This window comes from Formica exsecta, unplaced genomic scaffold, assembly GCF_003651465.1.
Source record: "Formica exsecta isolate Colony F162 unplaced genomic scaffold, ASM365146v1 scaffold421, whole genome shotgun sequence".
Lineage (NCBI taxonomy): Eukaryota > Metazoa > Arthropoda > Insecta > Hymenoptera > Formicidae > Formica > Formica exsecta.
In genome coordinates, this window is record NW_021851451.1 from 905775 (window position 1) to 914237 (window position 8463).

Consider the following 8463-nt stretch of genomic DNA (forward strand, 5'->3'; position numbering starts at 1 on the left):
AATATTTCATCCTATATACATTCTTTCCCGTCCATTTTGTGTTTTATGACGCTTTAGAGTGACTTCCATCGAACGAATCTCTCGAAAAGTTGCACCGCATTTTTTTTATGGCTTTTTTGTGAGTAAAAGATCGTGTCATATCGAATCGCGCGGTTTGAAAATGCGACTTTGTCAGTTTGAGGACGAATGGACGGGAAGATGATGAAGAATGCGCGCTATTAACGCTTGAATAACACAAAAATCCAGAAAACGTTTGGTCCGAACAAGATTTCAAATATTATAATAGAATCTTTTAAATATTCTTATGATATTTTCTTGGAGTTTTGCATAGTCTGGATTATCTGGATGATTAATTACTCGCATTCTAAATAACTCACAGATAGACAGCCGTATACATATGCTTGTCATCGTATAACCGCAAACGCTATATTTTAATAGTGGCTCACACTTGATAAGACGCCTATATGACGACCGGGACATCACCATTTCGTGTTGCGCGAACAAAAAACAGCCAGAATTAGGATTCACGAATGCATGTGCATCGGCCTAAAGCACGATTTTTGTGTGATTCGGTTTAGAGAGAGATGTACATCTTCTATTTTTTTTTTTTGACGATAAAAAATTGCGCTTTGGATTCACGGTTTTTTTCTTTTTTTTTTCTTTTTTTTTTTTTTGTGGAACGTAAACGCACGAGTTGAGATACGATAAGAGATGTCGAGAGCACAATCGCGAGCGAATGTGAGTCCACCACAATGCTGATGCGAGACGTCGGAGTGATACGATAACAGCGATCGCAATTATTACATCGATATTGCAATTCATGAAGATATTGCAATCTTGGACGAAATTGTAACATAGTATAGATACTGTGAATCGATATCGCGTTGGAATACGAAATATCTTGCGACTCGCGACGGTCATTGAAATGGATCGAATCGCATGAAAAAGACAAGATTATCTTGAACCGGTGTACAGTTTAAAGTGAGACGAGAAATTAACGCCTGTGTTATATTCTCGTTAATGAAATAGGTTCCTTGAGACTCATTCGAAATAGAAATGGAAATCGGGTAGAACTAAAAATCGATGTCGAATCGTTGGCGTTGGCAGAAGGCTATTACCAGAGTGTATCGGACGCGTGAGAGGCTCGCAAGATTCCAGCGAAAGCCACGATTAATAAATAAATTTAATTCGCGACTAGAGAGAGTAAGCTCGAAGTTAGACTGTATTTAAGGCTGAATCGTAATAAATCGTGATACGACTAAAGGCTCCGCAGCGTGAATTGGAATGTGATGATTGCGAATGAGTTAAACTGAAGCTGTAGGATTATAAATAACGTGTATATGACTGAATTGCGCAACCGTGAGGTCTAATTTGCGAGCCGATTTCAAATCGAAAATGAACCTCATCGCGTTTCCTGTCTGTACAAGCATATACTTTTTAGCCACCCTATAAAGTCTATATCCTGTTTAGCGTTTCTTCCACCGGCTGATTCGATTGAGAAGAGATGCCATATTTTTCTCTATATCGCTACACGCGCGTGCGTGCGTGTGTGTGTGTGTGTGTGTGTGTGTGTGTGTGTGTGTTTGTGTGTGCATGTATGTGTGCGTGTGTCATTCTTCGTCGATTCGCCCGATCGATTTGTATCCCGCCGGATCTTGGAATCTTCTCACCGATCGTGTAAGTGTAAGGGAATTGTTACTCGACAATTGCATCGCGATCGGAGAAACAGCGCACGTTGATAGACGAATACGTGACTATATATACATATATATTTTTTTGCAAAAAGTGCACGAATCCCCCCAATAGACACACAACAGCCACGCGAATTTGATCCGAGTGACGAACTGATGCTCGCGTGTTGCACGAACATCGCATATCGATGCGTTCACACACACTTCGGCTCGTATAGGCAATTTCTGACGCGAGTATACATGCACGTTAAATGCATTTATAGATAGGCTATGATAATTTATATTTAAAATATGTTTTGTGTGGTGGAGTGCATCGTTGCGTCGCGCGTATTTTCCGCCTCTTTCGTATTATAATACAAATTCATATCTTTTAGAATATTAACGTAAATGTACATACTTTACAAAATTGTAATTGGTCAATTATTATCGTTAACATGTACATATACATATATACACAGGTAATATTGTCAGTAAATTTTTTAAATCAATTAAAGGAAAGTTGTGGATAAGGATTTCATTTGATGCATGAAATTGCTTCTCCGATTTTTTATCTCTTTTAATGTATCGGATTATACAATTGAATTAATAACAGTGTAGTTCGGAAAACACTGAATTTTTATATTTAAAACAACGTATTGCGTATTTGAGGTTTTTCAAAACATCTTTGCTCTTTTGACGAGTAAAAGGATGAAATTACGCGCGACATAAAATGCATTAGTACAGGTAATTTAAATAAGGAGAGTGAATTGCGTTGGGGAGTTTAAAATAAAAGCAAAAAAAGATTGTTAAATCGAGGGAATGGAGAGGATGAGGAAGAAGAACGAAGCTTTAAATTACGAGAATAACGAACACAATTTTATAGTGGTCAGGACAAGAAAGAACTGATATTGATAATATTTAAATTAGTAGATTTATTCGAAGAAACGAATTTGTGACTACTGTAAAAATGGCCAAATATAATTGCGAATATATATTATATATATATATATACATACACAATATATTTATATGTGTGTGTGCTTGTGACGTGCCTGTGTACGTTCGTATATTACTTACGCGTACAAATGTACACACGTATACGTGCATGCACACATATATACATATATTTGTCCTCCGATCAGCGGTCGGTGCGATATTATACGAATAATAAATTATTAATGAAATTAATGTAAATTTGACTGAATATTTAACTACAATTTATATATTAATAGAGATTTATTTGAGCGTCTTCTTTGTTTATTGTTCGTTTAATTCTTCGCTTTTGTGTTATTTTCCTGTAACACGCGATATCGTGCAGCCAACAGATTACCACTGGTTTACGTTATATCGAAGACTTGTTAGTTTGGTATAAACAGGCTATTTAATGTCATTCTTCATTATCGTGTTCGGTTGCGTATCGCTTTCAAGTAAAGATAGATGAAAATATTTGTGTAATGTATTGTATTGTACTATAAAGATTATTAACGGCAACGCGCGTTATCGAAGTGTTTTATGGTTTACAAAAGGATATTGTGCAATTGATAAAATATCGCGATTATATTAAAGAAAATATTATTCGTTTTTATAAAAATATTTCAATCGTTAGTAATATAATGTAGGTATTTTCATCGGTCTTCCAAAAAAGCAATCTTGTGAAAAAATAGAGTATCGCGAGATTCGTAAATTTTTTAATTAACGATTAACGTCTATATATATATCATCGCATTATAGAAATATTATTTAAGTACTATAATATTTTTTCAAGTTTTTTTGTATAGTTTCTAGACTCACGCAACACATGTCCGTTTATATTAGATTTGTGATAAAGAAGTTTCGTTCGCGATTAGCTTGAAAATGACGCGCGACAGAACACGAGATCTCTTCTTGAAATGCAAAAGCGGTGAGAGCCGTTCTGATTTTTGCTGCTAGATGCCTAATATACCAGGCTCCCGAGCACGAAAGACTGAAAATATTTGTTGATTCGCACGTGTCGCGGAAAGCCGTGCAGCTTCGCGAGAGAGAAAGAGAGAGAGAGAGAGAGAGAGAGAGAGATCCTTTTATCGCATCGGAAATTATATATACATATATAGGGAGACGCGTACGTTATATAAATCCGCGCAATAACCGACTGACCTAATTTGCGCTCGATAGAGAAAATCATACACCACAAAGACGTTCCATTATATATCTATATATATATTTACTATACATATATATACATATATACACGCGTGTAGTTTATTTCGCCGCTATCTGCGACACGATTGGATCGACGATTAATTTGGACTGATCCGTTGGACTGATGCGTGAAAATTGTTTGACTGATGTTACCAAATCGTTGCTTAAAACAAGTACCTAAATGATAAGTTAAAGAATTTATAAATTTTTATATAATGAAGGCGCGATATACGGACAGGAGGATTGGCAGAAATCACCGCGTTGCAGAAATCGCGGGAAATCGGATAAGCCATGCGAAAGAAAAAATATTTCCTTACGTTTACTCCTTTCTTTTCTTATATTTTTTATTTTACTTCTTGCCGAGGGAGAAGAACGCGCACATATCCACCAATAGGTGTAATAATCGATATAATGTTAAGGTCGACTGTGTAGTACAACAATTGAGACGCTCGTAAAAACAAGCTTATACTCATATACTCATTTTCGACTCAATCCCAGTTTTTTTTTTTTTTTTATCTTTGCTTTTTCTCTCTCTCATCCTAATTTTTTTTCTGATGACGAGCATGCGAGGGTTACGTGGTTGCTCGTCAAAGCACATACATATGAGATTTATTTCCCCATAATGGAAAATTGTTCCGTTACACTTCTATAAAACTAAATAATAAGCGCGATAGGACACCTTATTAAATACAGCTGTTAAAAAGAAAAAAAAACAAAAAAAAAGAAAATAGAATGTGGCGAGAATTTTTTTCGCATGACAGCTTTCTAACAATACAGTAAGTTTTTAATTCCGTTTGTTGCGTTACATGGTAGGATTACATTAAGATATCTACATAGATATCGAACAAATAGCTTTCCCTCTTAATAACCGCACGCAATCGCTGACTATAAACGCGCAGAAGCAATGCAGAGTATAAGAAGTTTCAACTGTCCGAAAGCTTTGCACAATAAAAACTCGCAAATCTATACAAAACATATCGGCTTATATATATCGGAAAAAAAAAACTTTGAAAATAATTGAGAAAAATTTTTACTATCTTTGAAAGATGATTCCGTTTTGGTACAAAACGTCACGCGTGATCACATAACATTTGCGTAAAAAACACAAAGTCTTTGCGAAAGAACATTACCGTTTAACATCGTAATTGTCCTTATTATCACTATTGCTATCCTTATTGCTACGATCACTCTATTATCGTTATTATTATCGAATCCCTTCTTTTCGTTGTCACCAACGAATTATCATAATTAGTTTCGTTACTGAGTTTCGAGTGCTGTCATTACCGCTGCCGCGTTATCACTATGATCACTATTACACATTATCGCTACTTCCGCTACTATTGCTACTGCTATTGCTATCTGGATCAATACGGTTACTACAACTCTCTTATTATTACAATTTATACGATTGATTACTATGATTATTATATTATCACATTATTATTATTATTATTTTTAAGCAATATCAAATGCATTTTAATATATTTTCATTTTTATATACAATATAAGAAATGTACTCTATTTGGTTTAATAACTCGTTTGTGTGTTTTCACTTGTTTTTCTAGTCACCTATCACATCCTCGATAAAAAAAAACAGATAAAAAAAGTCATGTTTACGTTACACTGCACCAGTTATTCAACGTATGTGAAAGTTTTGTCGCCAGTATTTAATAGCGAAATTGATTCTCTTTTTTTTCAGCCGGAAGGTAAGTGATATCGATGCGTTATGATTTGACACATGTCCTACGCGGACATATCCCGTTATTCTGCTATTGGCTAGTGTATCTTTGTAACAGATATATCATTAAACTACGACGCGAGCTAAGATAAATTAAACAAATCAACAAACTTTCTATTCCGTGTGCCGCAACCAAGCAACATTTTCTACAAGTGATTTTAATCCAGCATCATCGGCGCTAATATACGTGTTAATCATGGTAAAAGTTGATTACATATATTTATATACAAGATTGCGCCCCCGATTGTACATATGTGATGTTGCGTTGCAGAAAAAAATGACAATCCGGTGTCATTTTTGCTTAAATAGTGGAATATCATTTATATGAATTGATTAAATTTGAGATGTAATTTTTTAAAAAAGAATAAGGTCGAGATATAAACAACTATTAAACAAGAAAGAGGTATAGCAAATGAAGTAAAATATAAAAAAATATACTATCAACATTCAAATGTTTATAAAAGAAACAATCAATAATTTAAATAATATCTTTCAAAAAACATGGTGAATGCATTCGCGAGAATGCATTGATTACTCAGAGATGAAGTATGTAAAAAAATAATCGTGTGTTTTTAGTATGAGAATTGCATATTGATACATTGTTTATATTTGTTTCATATTTCCTGTATTTTGCTTTTGTATTTCGGCCTTGTAAATCACATTCGCGCGCAATTGCGACAAAGATTGCAGTTCTATCCACCGATTGCATCGACGATCATTAACGCAAATAATGAATTTAAAAATCATTTACAACGTTAGCATCGATCGCGTTCATCGGGACGCGCTGCCGTGAGGAGTACGAAGTAAGAACGATTCGTTTCGACGATCAGGAAGCACCTGACATAGCGATTTTCCATTTATCTCTGTCTCTCCAACAAAATTCGTCTTTCTACTCATAGTATCTTCACAGAAAGAGAAAGAGAAAGAGATAGAGAGAGAAAGAAAAAGAACCTTGCAAGAAATTTCTGTCGCGTGCATACATAAGAAACGGTGAGTAAGAGCAAGGACGAAGGAAGAGATGTATATAAAAATCGCGAAAAATCAAATTCGCTAAAATCGGGGGGGAACGCGGCCGAGAAGATTCCCGAGATCTCGTCGATCATCAAGATACGAGAAACCGGGAGGGAGAGGAGGCGAGGGGGAGATCGATTTAAAAAATCGCCGCGCGCAGCCCGCCAGAATCACGCATATTTATTATACGTTTATGTTTACATTTATTTGTTTAGTTTCTTCGAGTTGCATGCTTTAAATGTCATCCAGAATGCTCAGTGTACCTACTCTCTCGTCGTCTCATTTCTCTCATGTCTTGTTAGAGTTCGTGTACACATTTGAGACCCGTCGAACAATGTACATGCATATTCATAATATAAGTTGGCACAACCACCAGCTTGTATACATTTTACCTCCTGATACAAGATATATATACGCGAATGTGCGGTTCCATAGGCATGTTCCTACGTTCCATCCAGCGATATCCATACCATCTATTCCCACCCCCTTCACTCCCTTTCATCCTTTTATTATTTATTTCTCTAAGTAATATTATTTAAGATATCCTTTCAAGTAAGATTATATTTTCAGCAAAGAGATATGTTGCTAGAGGACTTTGAACAATTTATGGAAAATTATTCTCTGAAACAATCATGGATTATGGTAATTAATGCGAAAGATCAGATCAACAAAAATTGCCACGTAATATACGTTAGATAATGTATAGGTTGGCACGAAATTGTGTATTATAATTCCATATGACAATTCAATAAAATTTATCACACGAGACGCGGTACGCATTTACATTCGTTGAATGTTTGATAAATGATCGTTCTGTACGTAACTGCTTTATTATAACGCACATCAGAAAGTACGTGTATCACACATACGCGATAATCGCAAAGTGTAACGCAACTCTCTCGAACTATAGAAGCGCAGTGACTTGCAAAATGCACGTTAACAATATTAGGGTCGAGAGTCCCTCGCGTAAGAGAAATTAAACGCACAAATTCGCATTCTGTGAAGTAATGTGCATCCGTCTCTTCCCCGCAATTCCCTCTCGTACACACACGCATACATTCACATATGGCTTCACACGTGGCGCGAACGCCGTTTCGGCTCGCCGTGTCCACTCGTGCGTGTATGCGTGCGTACGCGAATTATTTCACGCATGTGCGTGCGCGCATCTCTTGTCCTATCCCTCTCACCGAATTAGCAGTAGTCGGAATTCCGAACAAGGCCAGAGGAGAGTCGCCATCAAAGAAAGTTCTTACTTCGTTCCCCACGAAGAGAAACAGCGCGCCGTCGATTCTTCCACATCTCCAAGTCCCTCCCTCTTTTTGTTTCCAAGGACGTGCCATAACGCGCATAATTGCCTCTTTAACGACGCGAGTCCCGTTTTTAATGGATTGATTAATGCGCGGGGCGTGATCTATGTAGAAGAAGGATAGAAGAAGAGGAAGTGGAAGCGAGAGGTAGATAGCGATGGTGAAGAAAAGAATTGACTTCAATCAGTCGCGCTGACCATTCAAGAGAGATATTTTCGTAAAATTTATTTTTCCTCGAACAATTTTTTGAAGTTAAATTTTGAAATATGAATTTTGAAACCGTAAAATTTTCAATATATAGTTTGTCGGAATTTTTAATAACTTTAAACGCCATGTGTGTGTGTAAAAAGATTAAAATTGCCGCGAGAATACCGCTCTTATGATTTATCGCGAAAAAGAAGAATGAGATAAAACGAGACTTTGCAGAGAGTATTGATTACGTGTGTAAAATTGGTTAAGCGTGGGGTACTCGAGAGTTGATGGTATTCATTATACTTATATACTTGCTATAAAACATCAATCGTCACAAGAGAGACAAATGATTATAAATTCTTCCGAT

The 8463-nt window shown here is 36.1% G+C and overlaps 1 protein-coding gene across 4 annotated transcripts in view; it reads left to right on the forward strand.

Annotated features, from left to right (window-relative positions):
- LOC115240201 (broad-complex core protein) overlaps positions 1-8463 on the forward strand; it is a 70891-nt gene that overhangs the window by 53732 nt on the left and 8696 nt on the right. The gene's annotated exons all lie outside the window — the stretch shown is intronic.